The 21,907-nt window shown below is 40.2% G+C and overlaps 1 protein-coding gene across 9 annotated transcripts in view; it reads left to right on the top strand.

The window, feature by feature from the left end:
* The first annotated feature begins 4,037 nt into the window (after positions 1–4,037).
* LOC133657618 (R3H domain-containing protein 1-like) overlaps positions 4,038–21,907 on the top strand; it is a 101,957-nt gene continuing 84,087 nt past the window's right edge. For 3 of the 9 annotated variants that reach the window (XM_062059170.1, XM_062059186.1, XM_062059149.1), the window contains exon 1: positions 21,239–21,621. The gene's annotated coding sequence lies outside the window, so the exon portion shown is untranslated. Of the gene's footprint in view, positions 4,185–21,235; positions 21,622–21,907 lie in introns of those variants that run through there. The other 6 variants (XM_062059160.1, XM_062059202.1, XM_062059194.1 and 3 more) reach the window with 6 other exon arrangements.

Below are 21,907 nucleotides of genomic sequence, written 5' to 3'. Positions count from 1 at the left end.
ATCTTGTTTATTTTGGTGTTGACTGCGGGATTGTAACGACTTCCGTTGAAGTCTAATAAACCTTTGATACTTTCTTGAGTCACGTCATTACAAAATGTAATTAAATGATTCTTTGGCGTACCACTATATCAGGGGTCGGCAACCCAAAATGTTGAAAGAGCCATATTGGACCAAAAATACAAAAAAGTACCGCAAAAAAATAAAAGACTTGTATAAGTGTTATAACCATGGCAACACATTATGTAAGTATTACCTATATTAGCCTACTATTAAAATGACTAGGTGTCGCAGGCTGACGCAAATCTTCATTGACAGAAATGCTGAAATGTAATATTTATTCTACATATTTTTACAACAGTGGAAAACATTAGTAAACTTCTCCAAGTGTGAGATAACTCCTGGAAATTACTGTCTTAGAATGGCCAAAATGTATAGATGTGTGTGTCCAAGTTAAAGGGTCTTAGAATGGCCAAAATGTATAGATGTGTGTGTCCAAGTTAAAGGAAACGGCAGGCTGCCTTCTTCTAATGGATTAATTACAATCTTTGCAAGCTGGCTAACGTTTGCTGTGGTCTGGAACAACATGGCACACTAACAACTATTAGAAATGCAGCATACATTACATACAGATGTGTCATGAAACATGGAAAAATAAACTAAATACACAGAGGACATAAGTAAACGAAATTAAATGACCTCAAATATACCTACAAACGAGGCATAGTGACGCAATATGTACATACAGCTAGCCTAAATAGCATGTTAGCATCGATTAGCTTGCAGTCATGCAGTGACCAAATATGCCTGATTAGCACTCTATAACAAGTCAATAACATCAACAAAGCACAGTACAGTATAAAAGGTTTGGTGGATAAAATGAGACAAAGAAGGAGTGGCATAAAACACGTCTTTCTGTGGCAGCGTTGGATAAAGTTATACATGTAAACAAACTGTTGAGTCACAGTGCACACAACGGTGAGTTCAAGGGCCGCTGAAATTAGTAGGACAAAACGGCGCTCGCCAAATACTCTCATCAGTGAAGCATAAACATATTAAACAGTGGGCTTTCTAACAATTAGGAAGGTTTGTGTCCTGTTTGTCCTCCTACAGGAACCATATTACAACAAAAAATATATTTTTCACCCCATTTTTTTCTCCTTTTCCATACATGTTTGAAAAAGCTCCATGGAGCCACCAGGGCGCCGCATGTGGCTCAAGAGCCGCGGGTTGCTGACCCCCGCACTAGATGGAGCCCACAGTTTGAGAAATACTGTAGTATTGATTTTGTTTTACTCCAACAATTACATGTAGTAAAAGATAATAAAGAACTAGTTTACATACTTTGTTGATATTGTTACACTCTCAATAGTACTCACCATAAATACATTGAAAAATGTACAGTTAATACATGTTATCGGTATCAGTATTGTATCCGGCGATCTCACTAATCGATGACCTGTATCGGAATCGGCAACATAAAACAATGATTGTCATTTTGATACAAGTACTGTTTCTGTGTAATTAAACCTCGTCTTGTGTTTTATTGTGATTATAATCACGATCAACAAATTAAAGGCAAAAAACACAAAAGTAATTTGATGATCTTTAAAAAGGCCCAGATAAAAAGTGACGGTATCGGTATAAGTGATACTGAGCCCTGTGTTTATTTAGTATCAAATCGATGCCAGAATTTGTAGTATCATCTATGTCACAGTTTGGAGCCCTGGCCTGCAGACGAGAGTTAAAGGCCTACTGAAATGACATTTTTTTATTTAAACGGGGATAGCAGATCCATTCTATGTGTCATACTTGATCATTTCGCGATATTGCCATATTTTTGCTGAAAGGATTTAGTAGAGAACATCGACGATAAAGTTTGCAACTTATGGTCGCTGATAAAAAAAGCCTTGCCTGTACCGGAAGTAGCGTGACGTCACAGGTTGAAGGGCTCCTCACATTTCCCCATTGTTTACAATGTAGCGAGAGCGATTCGGACCGAGAAAGCGACGATTACCCCATTAATTTGAGCGAGGATGAAAGATTTGTGGATAAGGAACGTGAGAGTGAAGGACTAGAGTGCAGTGCAGGACGTATCTTTTTTCGCTCTGACCGTAACTTAGGTACAAGGGTTCATTGGATTCCACACTTTCTCCTTTTTCTATTGTGGATCACGGATTTGTATTTTAAACCACCTTGGATACTATATCCTCTTGAAAATGAGAGTTGAGAACGCGAAATGGACATTCACAGTGACTTTTATCTCCACGACAATACATCTGCGAAGCACTTTAGCTACGGAGCTAACGTGATAGCATCGGGCTTAAATGCAGATAGAAACAAAAGAAATAAACCTCTGACTGGAAGGATAGACAGAAAATCAACAATACTATTAAACCATGGACATGTAACTACACGGTTAATGCCTTCCAGCCTGGCGAAGCTTAACAATGCTGTTGCTAACGACGTCATTGAAGCTAACTTAGCTACGGGACCTCACGGAGCTAACGTGATAGCATCGGGCTTAAATGCAGATAGAAACAAAAGAAATAAACCCCTGACTGGAAGGATAGACAGAAAATCAACAATACTATTAAACCATGGACATGTAACTACACGGTTAATGCTTTCCAGCCTGGCGAAGCTTAACAAGGCTGTTGCTAACGACGCCATTGAAGCTAACTTAGCTACGGGACCTCGTCAGAGCTATGATAAAAACATTAGCGCTCCACCTACGCCAGCCCTCATCTGCTCATCAACACCCGTGCTCACCTGCGTTCCAGCGATCGACGAAGGACTTCACCCGATCATAGATGCGGTCGGCGGCTAGCGTCGGATAGCGCGTCTGCTATCCATCTCAAAGTCCTCCTGGCTGTGTTGCTGTAGTCCGCCGCTAATACACCGATCCCCGCTACAGCTTTCTTCTTTGCAGTCTTCATTGTTTATTAAACAAATTGCAATAGATTCACCAACACAGATGTCCAGAATACTGTGGAATTTTGAGATGAAAACAGAGCTTTTTGTATTGGATCCAATGGGGTCCGAATACTTCCGTTTCAACCATTGACATCACGCGCATACGTCATCATACATAGACGTTTTCAACCGGAAGTTTTGCGGGAAATTTAAAATTGCACTTTATAAGTTAACCCGGCCGTATTGGCATGTGTTGCAATGTTAAGATTTCATCATTGATATATAAACTATCAGACTGCGTGGTCGGTAGTAGTGGGTTTCAGTAGGCCTTTAAGTGCAGCAGCCAGTGAGCTAAAGGACCTGAGCTATCAACTCAACTGTCCAGCGCGGCTCTTAAGGCACCTAGAAGTGAGGTTTACACAACTTATAGTCACACTTAGAATAGATAAAAGCAATACGTATCCGGAAGTAGGATGTTGGTGACCAAAATAAGAGCTGTTCAAATGCCAGCTACATCACATACCTTCAGAATCAATACCGGAAACACTTTTATTTTGGCGAATCCAACTTAATACAAACAAAAAACACAGCTGTTCTATAACCACATCGTTTTGAGTTTAAAGTGTGTTTAATTAAGTTAAGATGCCATTTCCCCCCAAAAGGACGGTCGAAAATGCCAAACGCACCACATGTTTTGATGATAGCAATGCTAGTTGTCGCATCATACGCGTCATCGTTTCGAAAGTTTAATTCGGTACAATCAACGTCGTCATGTGTGCCTGTGTATGTGTTTCAGCCCTACCGGATTAAGAGGTTGAATAAAGCCCGGCAGTCAAAAACGGGTTTGAAAACAACAGCTTGAGTTGAAGCATGGGAAGTGTATCTCGCGGCAAAATAAAGGTGCACTCGGTTTTCAACACCGGCCACCCAGAGCACGATATTGTCACACTAAAGCAGCTTTCAAATAATGTAATTCACGGTTACAGCATTTGACAACAACATTTGCGATAATGCAACAATGTCAACAACAGTGGATTACACATACTAAATAAATTAAAACAAACACATTTCAAAGAGTTACTGACAGGGGTAGAGAGTCTCTTGACACCCGGGCGGCGGCGTGCGGTGATATATTTTCAACGCCCTCATATCGCGATGAAGTAGCAGCTTGCTTGATATATCCACTGCCTCACCTAGTTCCCCCCACTATTGGTAACATTAGCAAGCTAGGTGGACGTCAAGTGCTGCGCAGCATTTGCAAAAGCGAGGCGGTAAGGCATACCAAACACAAGTTAAACGCTAATAAGTTTGAATCCGACGTGTCGCACTTTGTAGCTATCAGTTGCAGCCGTGTGGTGAGTGTGTGTGGCGGCCAGCTCGCAGTGCCGGTGTTAGCACGCTTCCCTGGTAGGTAATGTGTGTTAGCTTAGCAGCGAATCGACGTCAACTCTTATCATCATGTCGCCTTTGCTAGTTTAGCATGAATGCAAGCAAATGACCACATAGTGGCTGCACTTCCTTTAAATATTACGTTGCAATGCAATACTGTAAGGCCTCCTCGCCACGCAACATTTGATGTTGTGTGCACAAACAATTCCGTGCATCATTCGTTATGTTGTTTTTCCATTTGAAATAAGATTGCAAACTCCCTGAGGGGAAAAAAAGGGACACCTTGCTGGGCTGGTCGACCCAATTCTTGTGTTGCCTTTTTTATTTGTGTGAAAGGAGTTTTATAATATCTACACAAGTTGAATGGAGACACCTGGACTCTTCTTGTTTGCATATGACCTAAAAACTGACAATCTCTACATTTATATTTTTATTAAGGCTGTCAAACGGTTAAAATATGTAATTGCGATTAATCGCTGTTTGTTTATGGTTAACTTAAAATTAACTGCAATAATCGCAGATCGATATAATTTAAGTGTACTCTCGACAGGTCAAGTTTTTAATCGCCATGACTGGACAATTGGTTTCTTTTTCTGAAATGTTTTTAAACATTGTGCTTTTTAAAACTGCTCAACACATAATGGACATAAACATGCTTTTAATGACAATTATTAAAAATGACATGCACTGTGGTGGTGTCTTGCCAGAGTTTGTATATTGTAGGAACACATTTGTATTCCTGCTGTAGGAGCACTTGCATTCAGAGGAGAGGAGCTACACATCCATGTTTAGATACCAGGGGCCGTATTTATCAAGCGTCTTAGAGTGCCATTTTACACTTAAGTCCTGAGAATTTGCGAAATTTAGTCCTACTCTCAAACTTAAGAATAAAAGCTATTTATGAACTTTCTTAAGTCTAAGAATCACTCCTACTCTCCACGATATTTAAGAGACCTTCAGAGGTGTCCTAAGTGGTTAGGAGTTGCCAGCGGGGGATGGCACTGAGGCGAGAGAGACGTGCGCAAACTTTCAGGGAGCGGAAGGATGTCCTGGCTTTGTTTGATGACGAGCAGCTGATCAAACGGTATCGTTTAGACAGAGCGGGTATTTTTTTTGTCACAGATTTAATAATTTTCGATTCCATGTTGATTTCTGCATGTGGCTGCAGTGGGCTAGTATATATAGAGCCACCCACACCAGTTTCAAATTAGTTGCCTAATTAATGAATTGGAAAGAAAAGGAAACATTTATTTTTTATTCATTGCCAATATTGTTTGTTTGTTTTGTATTATTTTGTAGTTTATTGTCAAAATATACACTCCCATTGTCCACTTAAAGGCCTACTGAAATGAATTTTTTTTATTTAAACGGGGATAGCAGATCTATTCTATGTGTCATACTTGATCATTTCGCGATATTGCCATATTTTTGCTGAAAGGATTTAGTATAGAACAACGACGATAAAGATTGCAACTTTTGGTATCTGATAAAAAAAAGGCTTGCACCTACCGGAAGTAGCGTGACGTAGTCAGTTGAACATATACGCAAAGTTCCCTATTGTTTACAATGATGGCCGCATGAAGTGAGAGAGATTCGGACCGAGAAAGCGACAATTTCCCCATTAATTTGAGCGAGGATGAAAGATTTGTGGATGAGTAAAGTGCAAGTGAAGGACTAGTGGGGAGTTGAAGCTATTCAGATAGGGAAGATGCTGTGAGAGCCGGGGGTGACCTGATATTCAGCTGGGAATGACTACAACAGTAAATAAACACAAGACATATATATACTCTATTAGCCACAACACAACCAGGCTTATATTTAATATGCCACAAATTAATCCTGCATAAAAACACCTGCGTGTTTGTTATGCTAGCTCCTAGCTCCTCTGCTAGCTCCTAGCTCCATAGAACACGCCAATACAATTCAAACACCTGATCAACACACACAATCACTCAGCCCAAAAGACCGTTCACCTAACCCAAGGTTCATAAAGCTTATATATTTTTAAAAAGTTACGTACGTGACGCGCACGTACGGTACGGTACGTGTTATGCTAGCTCCTAGCTCCTCTGCTAGCTCCCAGCTCCACAGAACACGCCAATACAATTCAAACACATGATCAACACACACAATCACTCAGCCCAAAAGACCGTTCACCTAACCCAAGGTTCATAAAGCTTATATATTTTAAAAAAGTTACGTACATACGCAAAAAAAAGCCAAAGCTGCATACTCACAGTAGCACGTCTGCGTCTTTGTCATCCAAATCAAAGTAATCCTGGTAAGAGTCTGTGTTGTCCCAGTTCTCTACAGGCGTCTGTGTATCCAAATCAAAAGTCCTCCTGGTTAGAGTCTCTGTTATCCGAGTTCTTCCATCTTGACTGCATCTTTCGGGAATGTAAACAAAGAAGCGCCGGCTGTGTACTGTTGTGGCTGACTACGTTCGAAAAATACGTCCATTTCGCACCGACAACTTTCTTCTTTGCTTGCTCGGCTTCCTTCTCCATAATGCAATGAACATGATTGAAACAGATTCACGAACACATATGTCCAGAATACTGTGGAATTGTGAAATGAAAACAGAGCTTTTTCGTATCGGCTTCAATGTGGAAGGCATACCCGTGTTCGCCGGGCTACGTCACACGCATACGTCATCCTCAGAGGCGTTTCGAACCGGAAGTTTAGCGGCAAATTTAAAATGTCACTTTATAAGTTAACCCGGCCGTATTGGCATGTGTTATAATGTTAAGATTTCATCATTGATATATAAACTATCAGACTGCGTGGTCGGTAGTAGTGGGTTTCAGTAGGCCTTTAAATATTTCTAAGATATTTCTTTATTCATAGACAAGGGATTCCCTTCCGTGATTGGTCATTTCTATGGACACAGAAATGACGTCACCTAAAATTCCGTTTACGGCACATAGTAATGTCGTAATTCAGCTCTGAGTGTGACACTTAAGATTCAGTCCTACACTTCGCTGAAAGTGTGAGTAAGACGCTTGATAACTAACTTTTAAGTGCAGCTTTCAGCAAATAATTTCTTTACTCATAAGTCAACTCTTAGCAGACTTCTTAGGAGTCATTCTAAGAAGCTTGATAAATACGGCCCCAGATTCACACATCCATCCATCCATTTTCTACCACTTGTCCCTTTTGGGGTCGCGGGGGGTGCTGGAGCCTATCTCAGATGCATTCAGAGGAGAGGAGCAACACATCCATGTTTAGATACCAGTTTCACACATCCATCCATCCATTTTCTACTTCTTGTCCCTTTTGGGGTCGCGGGGGGTGCTGGAGCCTATCTCAGCTGCATTCGGGCGGAAGGTGGGGTACACCCTGGACAAGTCGCCACCTCATGGCAGACCAGTTTCACCCATTAACACAACATGTGGATTGTTACAATCATGGTTTGCTTGGCAAATATGTTTGGTAATGTAATCTGTGATATTTCTACCTGAATAAATGCTTTCTGATATTCTGTACATTACATGTTGTACAAGTTAATGGTATTCATATCTCTGCATGACAATGTTTTAACCTTCTCTATTATGTAATAATAAACATTATGTAATTGCGGACTTTCAACTAGAACAGGTGATTAAATAATCCATCCATCCATTTTCTACCACTTGTCCCTTTCGGGGTCACGGGGGGTGCTGGAGCTTATCTCAGCTGCATTCAGGCGGAAGGCGGGGTACACCCTGGACAAGTCTCCACCTCATCGCAGTGCCAATAATATAGACTTTTTTTCAATCTGCCAGAAAACATTTGTTTATATAGAAATATCACAGATTACATCACAAAACATCTTTGGGACAGCATGATCATAATGTAAGATGATTTTTCTTTTGGTTATAGTTGTTGGACCGGATTTGCAAGTAGCGCTATTATTGTGAAGCTGGAAGTATGTGATTAGTATGAGAGGTGTCTTGTAATGTTTTGATGATGTGAATGTCTCCGGTAAAAAATGACTAGACTTACTGCTTCCTGTCTTTCTTCTCTGTTGAGCTTTTATTCCGTTTTACTAAAGCAGTTAGTGTAACAATCTACATTTTATATTATCAATGCATTCAACCGTAATCCAAACATGGAAGTAAAGCTCCACCCCTATGCAAGCGGCAAAGCACGGCAGCACGCATTTGCTCCAATGATGTCTCACGACGATCGAACTTGCCCTGGCTTTGGATCTGAGATTTCCATAATATACCCTTTTTTTGTGCATTTTCGAGCTTGTGGGTCAACAGTAATTAGCTGCAATTCCATTGCAGTTTTTCGCAACATAAAAGCGATATCTGAGCCGAGGATGTCGTTGTGGCTTGTGCAGCCTTTTGAGTTACTTCTAAAATTTAGACAATGTACATTTTGCGTCATGAGCCGCAATCCTCGTAAATTCTCAGAGTGACAGCAGCCAAGGCAGAACGAACAGATGGCTGAAAAGTCGATCGGCAATGAGTTTGAAAAGTGCTCTATCAGTCACGCTGGCATCCATTGGCCTAGTCTGTACAGACTGTTGTGAAGCGTTTGTCATTTGAACCAATCTATTGATATTTTACAGCCTATTTTTAATTTGCACGTTAATAAAAATACGGGACAAAGTTTGTCCCTTGACAGCGCAATACGGTACACATACTTTTGTTTCCAGATACAGGACAATTCTGTTTTTCAAGGGACGGTTGGCAACCCTAATTTGGAACCACCACTAAAAACATGGATAACTATGCATGTTTTTTAGTAATTATTATTATTTATTTTTTCAAAAGAATGATTAGTTTTTCTTACATATATTTATTGAATCAAATGTGTGCATATAAATGTACATTTTGTGAATCTTTTTGATACGCCGAGTTCACCCGGTAGTAGTTTGATGTAGATTTGGGACCGGGAGGATTAAGAATACTTACAATGGCAAGTTTAGAGGCTTTTACTGACACATTACACTTCTGTTGACATGATTACATGTTTGGAAAGCGGCAAAACACAAAAAATAAAAGGGGTCCTACAATGCAAAACCAACTTTTTTTACCTATTGGTACATGTTTTTGTGTGTTTGAAATCAAATTGTGGAGATATTTATAAAACAATCTTGCCTTCCTTCATACTTCTTCCAAATGAGCCTTTTGGAATTTTTTCTGCCTTGTGATGTCAGCAGAGATCTTATATCTGGTAGTAATTTACCCAAAGTGCTTTGCACGAGTCCGCTATTGTAGTCCGCGCTGTAGTCAATAAGCTCCCTTTTTTTCTATCCTCTTGTTGTGGGGCAGACTGACTCGTACATGCACATGCATCCTTCGCTGTTCTATCCATCCATCTTCTTCCGTTTATCCGAGGTTGAGTCGTGAGCCTCTCCCCCAGCCACTTTGTCAAGCTCCTCCCGGGGATCCCGACCCGTTCCCAGGGTAGCTGGTCCTGTCCGCTCAGTTTTTATATTTCATTTTTTGTCTTTCAAAATAAAATTCAATCTATCCAATCTTTTTTTGTTGATTTAGTTTCCATCTTTAAGAGAAAATTCCATGACCAAAACATACACTAGCCAGCTTATCTGTAGGCTCAATGTTTTATTTAATAGATACAGTATGATAGGATAGACTTTATTCATTCCACGGAGGGGAAATAATGTGGTTGCAGATTCAAAAAGTCCACAAAAAATATGTTGAAAACAAGATAGAAACACAAAAAAATTGTGTTTGTCCACACACGTTGCAGTTGTATGTGTGAAATATGTATTTATTGCAAGAAAATTTATTTTTCGTTGTTTTAATTTTGTATTTGTATGTAGAAATGGTGCAGCTGAAGTTGCAGGTATGGTAAATTTCAAAAACTTCATAGGTAATTGTGTATTGATGTAGTCCTTGTTTAGAACATTTAAGTGAAAAAATGGCCTTTATTGATTTTCTAGTGTTGGTTTGAAATGGAAAAGCAAACGATCGAATGATACACAGATTCCAACATCAGTGATCATTGAATTTTTCAGTATTTTGGTTTTCAAAAATTGCACAGTTTTGCCTAATATGATACATTCATTAATTACCGGTATGTTGTTTTTCATGTGGGGCAGCACGTTGGAACAGGGGTTAGTGCACGTGCCTCACAATACGAAGGTCCTGAGTTCAATCCTAGGCTCGGGATCTTTCTGTGTGGAGTTTGCATGTTCTCCCCATGACTGTGTGGGTTCCCTCCGGGTACTCCGGCTTCCTCCCACCTTCAAAGACATGCACCTGGGGATAGACTGATTGGCAACACTTAATTGGCCCTGGTGTGTGAATGTTGTCTGTCTGTCTGTGTTGGCCCTGTGATGAGGTGGCGACTTGTCCAGGGTGTACCCCGCTTACCGCCCGAATGCAACTGAGATAGGCTCCAGCAACCCCGAAAGGGACAAGCAGTAGAAAATGGATGGATGGATGTTTTTCATGTTGGCTACTGTCTGCATGATTTCTGCCACTAACTGAGAAAGAATGGCAAAATGGCGTGTGCCCTTAATGAAAATGATTTACCAACACATTCTACCAATCAATTGTTTTCATTGCTGAAGTCATACCGTCTTTAAATTCAGTTAAATTCTGCTGTGAGTTTTTTTGGACTTGTTGAAAATGACTTGTTCTGCACCTTGCATAGAGTATGGTTTGGGAGCAAGGCGTGCAAGTTTTTCAAAATAAGAGGTCTCCAATTTAGTCAAAGTGTCATCTGCAAGGGAGTCATACTTGGCTTGTTGATTGAGATAATTGTTGTAAACAGCCAAACCTTTATCTAGATTCGCTTGTCAGATAGCGTAATTAATACTGCCAATGCCTCATTCAGCTCGTCTAATCAGCGGCCCATACACGCAATAATTGTGATGCATTTACACAGGCAATTATTGTCTCACGGTCGAAATGTGCAGAGATTAAATTTACAGCATGCAAGGTGCCTCCGCGGATAACGATGAGCATATTAATACGGTTTTTCGCAAAGGAATCGGTTGGAATTAGGTTAGATGCACCATAATCGGCCGGGTTATAAGATTATCCCCTCGTGAAACATACTTTGGCGTTCACCATTATCAATATTATGTGCACCATCTAATATGAAGAATTGTTTGCTCACTATACGCTTAAAGTGCTCATTATAGTTTAAATTATAATTATGTAATAGCTTAATTAAATGTGCACACAGTAGGTATGAAATGTTCCTATTACGGTGGTTGTGACCAAAAAGATGTGGGTGCTGTGATCTGTGTGGCGGAAAACAGCGAATATTTTTTTTTATTTTTTATTAATGCACACATGTTAAAACTGCAATTTCAATGTTGATGTGAATTATAACAATTTATACCGATCGACCATGAGTGATATCCGGCCGATAGCGATACAGATCACATGTAATAACAGTACATTTTTCAGTTTATTCATTGAATGCTATTGATAGTTTAACAATATCAGCACAATATTTGGTTGAATTAAACAGTCATTGGTAAACAAAATTTTAAAAAAAATCTATTATGCATTGAAATCCTTTTCGCTCTCAAAGTCTTCCTGTGTCTAATGAATTATTCCCTGAATTTGTAAATGTTAACAAAATTTTTTTTTAATGAAATACAAAATATCAACCTAATCACTCTAGTATCGATTATTTACTTATATTTACCTTGGTGTCGACACCACAAATTTATGGATCGATCCGCTTTTCTTACTTGCTGTACACTTCTGGCGTTGACAATGTTGACACATCAACAGTTACCAGCTTTTAAATTATCCTTTCTTAATAATCTACTTGTCAATTTCCTGTTAATAACTGCTTACTTTTGCTGTAATGTGCTTCCATCTACACTTCTTATACTTTAATAAGCAGGTATTTCTTGGTGTTAGTGTTGTTTCTAGCATGCCTGTTCCTGCTTTCTCTTAGTGTATAACATGTTTAGCACCATTCTAATACTTGACAATGATATTTAAGATACCAAGAAAATGCGTTTATTTGCTGTAATGGAAGTGATTATTTTTAACTTAAGAGAGTGTGCCTACACTGTGTATGGACATACACACTTAGCTTCTAGCTAGTCAACTGGGGGAATAAATACAATATCAGCCAAAATTGACCGATACTGATCGGTGGCACATCCCTAGTTTTATAGTGTTTTTAATGACAACTGCAAAACGAGCCTAGCGTATTTGGTTGATGTGACATCATGTGGGTTCGCTTCCTGTTGCAGGCACCTTTCGTACCATAGTCCTCAGAGTATAGATCGATCACTCTAGTTTAAGAGAGCACAGGCCGTGAGTTGAAGGTGCACAATTGAATAGCATTTAAAGAAATATTGAGTGAATCAGTTTGAATCAGGAATCATGTTGAATCAAGAACCAATTCTACAAAACCCAAAACCAGTGAAGTTGGCACATTGTGTAATTCGTAAATAAAAACAGAATACAATCAATCAATCAATCAATCAATCAATGTTTATTTATATAGCCCTAAATCACAAGTGTCTCAAAGGGCTGTACAAGCCACAACGACATCCTCGGTACAGAGCCCACATACGGGCAAGGAAAACTCACCCCAATGGGACGTCAATGTGAATGACTATGAGAAACCTTGGAGAGGACCGCATATGTGGGTAACCCCCCCCCCTCTAGGGGAGACCGAAAGCAATGGATGTCGAGAGGGTGTCTGACATAATATTGTGAAAGTCCAACACATCAGCGAAAGTCCAGTCTATGGTGGGGCCAGCAATTCTTGATGGGCTGATTTGATTTACAAAACCCAAAACCAGTGAAGTTGGCACGTTGTGTAAATAGTAAATAAAATCAGAATAAAATGATTTGCAAATACTTTTCAACCGATATTCAATTGAATAGACTGCAAAGACAAGATACTTAACGTTCAAACTGGAAAACTTTATTTTTTGCAATTAGCAGCTCATTTGGATTTTGATGCCTGCAACAATGATTTTCTAATCCTTTTCAACTTATATTCAATTGAATAGACTGCAAGACAAGATATTTAATGTTCGAACTGAAGAACTAAATTTTTTTTGCAAATAATCATTACCTTAGAATTTAATGGCAGCAACACATTGCAAAAAAGTTGGCACTTGGGCATTTTTACCACTGTGTTTTACCACTGTGTTACATGGCCTTTCCTTTTAACAACGTTTGGGAACTGAGGAGACCAATTTTTGAAGCTTTTCAGGTGGAATTCTTTCCCATTCTTGCTTGATGTACAGCTTAAGTTGTTCAACAATCCGGGATCTCCGTTGTGGTATTTTAGGCTTTATATTACGTCACACATTTTCACTGGGAGACAGGTCTGGACTACAGGCAGGCCAGTCTAGTAACCGCACTCTTTTACTATAAAGCCACGCTGCTGTAACACGTGGCTTGGCTTTGTCTTGCTGAAATAAGCAGGGGCGTCCATGATAACGTTGCTTGGATGGCAACATACTGTATGTTGCTCCAAAACTTGTATGTACATTCCAGCATTAATGGGGCCTTCACAGATGTGTAAGTTACCCATGCTTTGGGCACTAATACACCCCCATACCATCACAGATGCTGGCTTTTCAACTTTGCACCTATAACAATCCGGATGGTTCTTTTCCCCTTTTGGTCCGGAGGACACAACGTCTACAGTTTCCAAAAACAGTTTGAAATGTGGACTCGTCAGACCACAGAACACTTTTTCACTTTGTATCAATCCATCTTAGATGAGCTCAGGCCCAGCGAAGCCGGCGGCGTTTCTGGGTGTTGTTAATAAATGGCTTTGGCTTTGCATTGTAGAGTTTTAACTTGCACTTACAAATGTAGCGACGAACTGTAGTTACTGACAGTGGTTTTCTAAAGTGTTCCTGAGTCCATGTGGCGATATCCTTTACACACTGATGTCGCTTTTTGATGCAGTACCGCCTGTGGGATCGAAGGTCAAGGGCATTCAATGTTGGTTTTCAGTCTTGCTGCTTACGTGCAGTGATTTCTCCAGATTCCCTGAAACTTTTTGATGATATTACAGACCGTAGATGGTGAAATCCCTAAATGCCTTGCAATAGCTCGTTGAGAAATGATGTTTTTAAACTGTTGGACAATTTGCTCCCACATTTGTTCACAAAGTGGTGACCCTCGCCCCAACCTTGTTTGTGAATGACTGAGCATTTTATAGAAGCTGCTTTTATACCCAAGCATGGCACCCACCTGTTCCCAATTAGCCTGTTCACCTGTGGGATGTTCCAAATAAGTGTTTGATGAGCACTCCTCAACTTTCTCAGTCTTCTTTGCCACTTGTGCCAGCTTTTTTGAAACATGTTGCAGGCATCAAAATCCAAATGAGCTGCTAAATGCAAAAAATAAAGTTTTCCAGTTTGAACGTTAAGTATCTTGTCTTTACAGTCTATTCAATTGAATATCGGTTGAAAAGTATTTGCAAATCATTGTATTCTGATTTTATTTACTATTTACACAACGTGCCAACTTCACTGGTTTTGGGTTTTGTAAATCAAATCAGCCCATCAAGAATTGGAATCCTATTAAATCGTGAGTTGTTGAAAGATTCACATACCGTATTTTTCGGAGTATAAGTCGCTCCGTAGTATAAGTCGCACCGGCCGAAAATGCATAATAAAGAAGGAAAAAAACATAAGTCGCACAGGAGTATAAGTCGCATTTTTTGGGGAAATTTATTTGATAAAACCCAACACCAAGAATAGACATTTGAAAGGCAATTTAAAATAAAGAATAGTGAACAACAGGCTGAATAAGTGTACGTTATATGACGCATAAATAACCAACTGAGAATGTGCCTGGTATGTTAACGTAACATATTATGGTAAGAGTCATTCAAATAACTATAACATATAGAACATGCTATACCTTTACCGAACAATCTGTCACTCCTAATCGCTAAATCGGATTAAATCTTATACTTCTAGTCTCTTACGTGAATGAGCTAAATAATATTATTTGATATTTTACGGTAATGTGTTAATAATTTCACACACAAGCCGCTCCCGAGTATAAGTCGCACCCCCGGCCAAACTATGAAAAAAACTGTGACTTATAGTCCGAAAAATACGGTAACTTGTGTTTATTCAGGGGGTAAAAAAAAGAAATTTTCGAATGAATCGCGATTCTTATTTGTAACGATACTTATTGGATTAATTTTTTAAAAACTGTCCTGTCTTGCCACTCAGGCAAATCATATTGTTGATGTAGATGATCTATATCTGCTGTACAGATTTACTTTAGAAAAGAGAAGTGTGGGATACTTCTCTTGTTGCCTTATTTGTATTTGACTTTATTAAATATTTGGGTAGAATTTTATGAAATAAAACCGGTTTTCTTTTAAAGGCCTATTGAAACCCACTACTACCGACCACGCAGTCTGATAGTTTATATATTAATGATGAAATCTTAATATTGCAACACATGCCAATACGGCCGGGTTAACTTATAAAGTGCAATTTTAAATTTCCCGCTAAACTTCCGGTTGAAAACGTCTATGTATGATGACGTATGCGCGTGACGTCAAACGTTGAAACGGAAGTATTCGGACGCCTTTGAATCCAATACAAAAAGCTCTGTTTTCATCTCAAAATTCCACAGTATTCTGGACATCTGTGTTGGTGAATCTTTTGCAATTTGTTTAATGAACAATGAAGACTGCAAAGAAGAAAGTTGTAGGTGGGATCGGTGTATTAGCGGCTGGCTGCAGCAACACAAACAGGAGGACTTTGAGGTGGATAGCAGACGCGCTATCCGACGCTAGCCGCCGACCGCATTGGTGATCAGGTGAAGTCCTTCGTCGCACCGTTGATTGCTGGAACGCAGGTGAGCACGGGTGGTGATGAGCAGATGAGAGCTGGCGTAGGTGGATAGCTAATGTTTTTAGCATAGCTCTGTGAGGTCCCGTTGCTAAGTTAGCTTCAATGGCGTCGTTAGCAACAGCATTGTTAACCTTCGCCAGGCTGGAAAGCATTAACCGTGTATTTATGGTTTAATAGTATTGTTGATTTTCTGTCTATCCTTCCAGTCAGGGGTTTATTTCTTTTGTTTCTATATGCAGTTAAGCCCAATGCTATCACGTTAGCTCCGTAGCTAAAGTGTTTCGCCGATGTATTGTCGTGGAGATAAAAGTCACTGTGAATGTCCATTTCGCTTTCTCGACTCTCATTTTCAAGAGGATATAGTATCCGAGGTGGTTTAAAATACAAATCCGTGATCCACAATAGAAAAAGGAGAGAGTGTGGAATCCAATGAGCCAGCTTGTACCTAAGTTATGGTCAGAGCGAAAAAAGATGCGTCCTGCACTGCACTCTAGTCCTTCACTCTCACGTTTCCTCATCCACAAATCTTTCATCCTCGCTCAAATTAATGGGGTAATCGTCGCTTTCTCGGTCCGAATCGCTCTCGCTGCATTGAAAACAATGGGGAAATGTGAGGAGCCTTTCAACCTTTGACGTCATGCTACTTCCGGTACAGGCAAGGCTTTTTTTATCAGTGACCAAAAGTTGCGAACTTTATCGTCGATGTTCTCTACTAAATACTTTCAGCAAAATTATGGCAATATCGCGAAATGATCAAGTATGACACATAGAATGGATCTGCTATCCCCGTTTAAATAAAAAAAATTCATTTCAGTAGGCCTTTAAGTAATACAGCAATTTATCACAGCTGTTTATCTTTTATGAACGAATGTAGTTAATCATACAACTAGCACCCAATGTTATTAAAAAAAGTATGGATTTTGTGTGTTGGCCCTGTGATGAAGTGGCGACTTGTCCAGGGTGTACCCCGCCTTCCGCCCGAATGCAGCTAAGATAGGCTCCAGCACCCCCCGCGATCCCCAAAAAAAGGGACAAGCGGTAGAAAATGGATGCATTTTGAATCGGGAATTGTTTTGAATCGATTCTGAATCGAATCGTTACTGAATTGTGTGGTGCCCAAAGATTCACATCCCTAGTGTTTATACAAGTTTAGTTTGGGGGTATGTTGTTTCTTTTATTGTCTCTTGTATTTATGTTAGCATGTAATCTAACTAGCCAGTCATTAGTGTACTAGCTTACTTCTCTGGTAAATTAACTGTTGAGTATCACCGGTCTGTGAGTTTATCAAAGTGCAGTTGATAATCACGGTTTTACCATAATTTTGATTTAAGTTTTACGACGGTTTATCATTAATACTGTTCATTTTATATACCGTTTATCGTATTAATGATAAACTGCTTTGGAGGTACACCTGGGCTGATAACACATTTTGCTCAACGATATATTGTTCAACAAATTATTGCCGTTAACAATATTATTGTCAGCATTATTTTGAGACTGAATAAATACTAATGTACTCATAAAATAAAATATTGCAAGTATTTTTTTTTTTAAGCAACCTTTTTTTAACCATTATAGTTGAAAATTCAGGAATGTCTAATTATTCTAAACAAGTAAACAAACCTAAAAATGAAATAGACTCAATATCCATCCATCCATTCTCTGTCTGGAAAAATTACGCTTGATTGTATATTAAAAATCTTGAATTGCAGTTTTTTTTTCCCGCAGTTGGAAAAACGGTCTGTTTTGTTGGTTTTTTGGGGGGGAGGAGCTGTGTTGCTGTCACTTTTCAAAAATGCGGTCTTGTTGCTCACTTGTTAAAAGCAGTATTCTCACACCGGACATTTGGCTTTTCAATCCTTTTTTTTTTCTCCTAATTTTTGTTACCGCCTGGTTCTTCTTACGAACCGAGTCATGCTCTATTGCGGGGGTCAGCAACCTGTGGCTCTCAAGCTGCATGCGGCTCTTTATTGCCGCCCTATTGGCTCCATGGAGCATTTTTATAATGAAAATGGAAAAAGATGGGGGGGAAATAATTGTTTTGTTTTAGTATGTTTTTTGAGCACAAACATGACACAAACCTTCCCAGTGATTAGAAAGCCCACTGTTTAATATGTTTGTGTGTATGCTTCACTGATGAGAGTATTTTGGTGAACATCGTTTTGGACCTACTAATTTCGGTGGTTCTTGAACACACCATAGTGTGGACTGTGACGCAACAGTTTGTTTACATGTCAAATCTTCCGCTCCTTCTTTCACATTTTGTCCACCAAACGTTTCGTACTGTGCGTGAATGCACATAGGTGCGCTTTGTTGTTGTTGACTTGTTTGAGTGCTAATCAGGCATATTTGGTCAGTGCATGACTGCAAGTTAATCAATGCTAACATGCTATTTAGGCTAGCTGTATGTACATATTGCATCATTATACCTCATTTGTAGGTACATTTGAGCTCATTTAATATCCTTTACTTTTAGCCTCTTTGTATATAATTTAGTTTTGCATGACACATTATCTGTATGTAATATTGGCTGCATTTCATATTGTTGTGTGCCATGTTGTTCCAGACCACAGCAAACATTACCTAGCTTGCCAAAGATTGGAATAAAACCATTAAAAGAAGACAGTCTGCCTTGGACACACACATTTATACCTTTGGCTAATAGAAAACAGTACCGGTAATTTAGAGTTATCTCACCTTCTGAGTAGCCTCTGATTTACTAATGGTTTCTAATGTTGTAAAAATGTGTAGATTAAATATTACATTTGAGCATTTCTGTCAACAAAGATTTGCTTCAGCCTGTGACAGTCATTTTGATAGTAGGCTATTGTAGCTAATATAGACACTTACGTAATGTGTTGCCTTCATTATAAGACTTTTATACGGCTTTTTAAATTATTCGCGGCTCCAGATAGATTAGTTTTTTGTATTTTTGGTCTTTCAACGTTTTGGGTTGCCGACCCCTGCTCTAGTGGGTCAACTCTCTCTGTCCGTAAATCACCATGTGCAAACTTCAACAGCATTCACTCTTTTCGTTGCTTTAAGCAGCTGCGTGCGTTTGTACCATAAAAAGAAGTGGGTGAATTGTCTTGTCCTCATTAAGTGTCTTTGACTCTTTGTGCAGTGCAGTGGAGCCGCTGTTAGCATGTAGCAGGTAACATGGGCAGAATGATCACTAAACAAACGCCACCGCACCAGTGTGGGAATATTTCAGTTCAAACCTTTGGAACAAGATGAGCTCGTGAACGGCGACAAGCCAGTTTGCCCAAAGTATGCGAATACAACAAACCTGCACGCCCACTTGAAACACAACCACTCGACAGTCCGCACTCACTTTGCGTTTGGTGAACAGGCCAGGTCAGTGTAAACAAAACCGTGCAAAATGGTGTGTGCTCACAGAAAGTGTGGTAAAATAACATTGTTATAAAACTAGCATTTTTTTTTTTAAAGTGCTGTCATGTTTTGTCATGTCTGAGTTCTTCACTCGGAATCTTACAAACTTAATTTTACTGTTAATACCTCTGTTTGAACTGTAGTGTTTATGTTGTTTTAGCACTTTTAAGAAGGTCCTGACTTGATTGTCAGTTAAATAATGTACAACTCTACCTCTGCCTACATGTTCAATACTGAAGTGCAACTTTGTCAATACTTTATTCAGGTATTTTATCTATTGTTATTGTGTATATTTGAGCCCCCATCCCCTTAAGATATTGTATTGCTTTTGGTTGTAATTTTTATTCAAGTGCAAAATTTTGCTAACAAAGTATATTTAATTTTAATTTATTATTTAACTTGGAGAATTATAAGTTTTCAATCCCACTACAATGTTAAAATACACGAGAAATACAAGTTTATTGCATGTGAAAGGATATACATATATATAGTATTGTGTGTTGTCATTACATCAATGGTTAATTTGGTCGTATAAAAATAATGGCAATACTATTGTTTATCGTAATGATTTGCAGATCCATATATCGTCAAGCAAAATTTGTTATCGGCCCAGGCCTACCGTTCATTTATTTTTACCGTTGAATAATCCCGCTGGGGTGCAGAAGGCGATGTGTGAACAAGAGTGAACCCTCTAGTACGGCCATAGCAATTTATCAATGATGGCGAAGTTATTGAGGTCATTTTCATTCTATTAATTGATTTATTGACTATCAGCTTATGCCATTTGGAAGGGATGATATGGTCCAGTATTGGGGTTGAAGAGGTGTCGCAGCTGTCAACAAGATTAAATAAATAATTCAGCTCCTTCCAGGGGGAAATCTCCCTTTCCTGTATTATCTCGTACAGGCTATTAAATAATGCAGCTACCAATCCATAAAGTGTTTGTTTAATCGGCGACCTTTTCATAAGAAAAAGGAGGCACAATAATAAATTTGCCAGAGACGAGCGGCGCCGTGGAAGGATCGCATCGGCTGTCGCAGCCCGATGCTAGTTGCTAAGTGACAGCAGGAACTTTCCGCCCACAGCGTTTGCTGTTAAAAGTGTCAGTGATGGCGAAAAAAAAACAATCACATAATAGCAGTCTAGGCTTTAGGCCGCAGATCTTGGCGACATTGCGATGAAAGCGCTTTGTGTGTATGTTCGTGCCCTCTCACCTCCACGTCCCATCATCTTGCGTGTACAAAAGAGGTGCGATATTGGGTATTTTAATGACATTTTTAACACTGGTTAATTGTTTCCAGCAGATCCATTTCTAGTTTGCCTCAAGTGGATTGCTGTCTTGAACAAGGTGTCCTTTCAGTGTGTTCAGGTTGCGAGTCAAGTAGGATTAGCCGTAGCTTCGTCGACTTGTGCGAGACGCAGGGTGCCAGCTTTATTGGGACGCCAGCCCAGTGAACAGCTCGGCCTCTCCGCAGCCAGCGCCTCCCCATCGACTCTCCACCTGGTGTTTGAGCACCTAGTACGCGGCGGCCCGCGCCGCCAATGTCCGCCGTCCTCCCTTTTCCATGGTCCTCCGCTCCCTTTCAACGCAGGTTGGCCTCCCCTCGCTCTCTCTACCGCCTCCTCATCATCTCAGTCTCAATCTATCCCTCCCATGTCCCCGCATGCCCTTTCCTCCTCCTCCCCGCCGCTCCCGCCTCCGTCCTAAAGCAGAGTAACTAATGAAGAGACCCATTTAGACTCAGACTTTGGTTCATACAGCCCTCCGTAGCGCCGGTCGGGCGGCCTGACTGGCTGCTCGGGCTCTGACATCACACAGTGGCCAGCTGTTGATTTGGCGCTGTCTCCAAGGCTGGCCGGCTTGATGGGTTGTGGCAGGTAGACTTGTGCTTGCGCAGCGTCGTCCCCTCCCTCTTTGCGAGAACCGTCACCCCCTCCCCTCTCCTCGTGCTCTCCTTTTTAGACCCCCCTCTTCCCACCTCGCACTCTCACTCTTCCGAGCGCGTGTGCAGGAGGCAGCAGCCAGAGGAGCGAGCTGGGAGGCGACTCCAGCCTCCTCTTCAGCAAATAGTGCCTCCTGTCCACCATGGAAACTAAAGAGCCGAGTAGCAGAAGGGATGGAGGGTAGAGCTGCCGGGCAGGTAGGTCCTGCAGCTTCCTGTCTCTTCATATTGTCCTGTGTGTGTTTTTAATGTCTCGCCTATTTTCTCTCTTTCGCTTTTAAAATCAACATCTTTCTTTTGTGCGCTACTTTTGTTGAAGTCAGCGCGATGTTTCTCTTCCCTGTGCCTCGCTTGTCATTAAAGGATAATTAAGGGAGATGACGGCGAGTAAGAGGCTTGGCCGAGCCTCGTTTTTTTCCAGCCGAGCGCAGGTGCAAATTGACTTTAATAACCGTGGCAGACTTTTTTTTGAGTTGCTCAGCCC

This window comes from Entelurus aequoreus, linkage group LG01 (genome assembly GCF_033978785.1).
Source record: "Entelurus aequoreus isolate RoL-2023_Sb linkage group LG01, RoL_Eaeq_v1.1, whole genome shotgun sequence".
NCBI lineage: Eukaryota > Metazoa > Chordata > Actinopteri > Syngnathiformes > Syngnathidae > Entelurus > Entelurus aequoreus.
The sequence above is the reverse complement of the archived record's forward strand: the minus strand, read 5'-3'. Positions and strand labels throughout refer to the sequence as shown.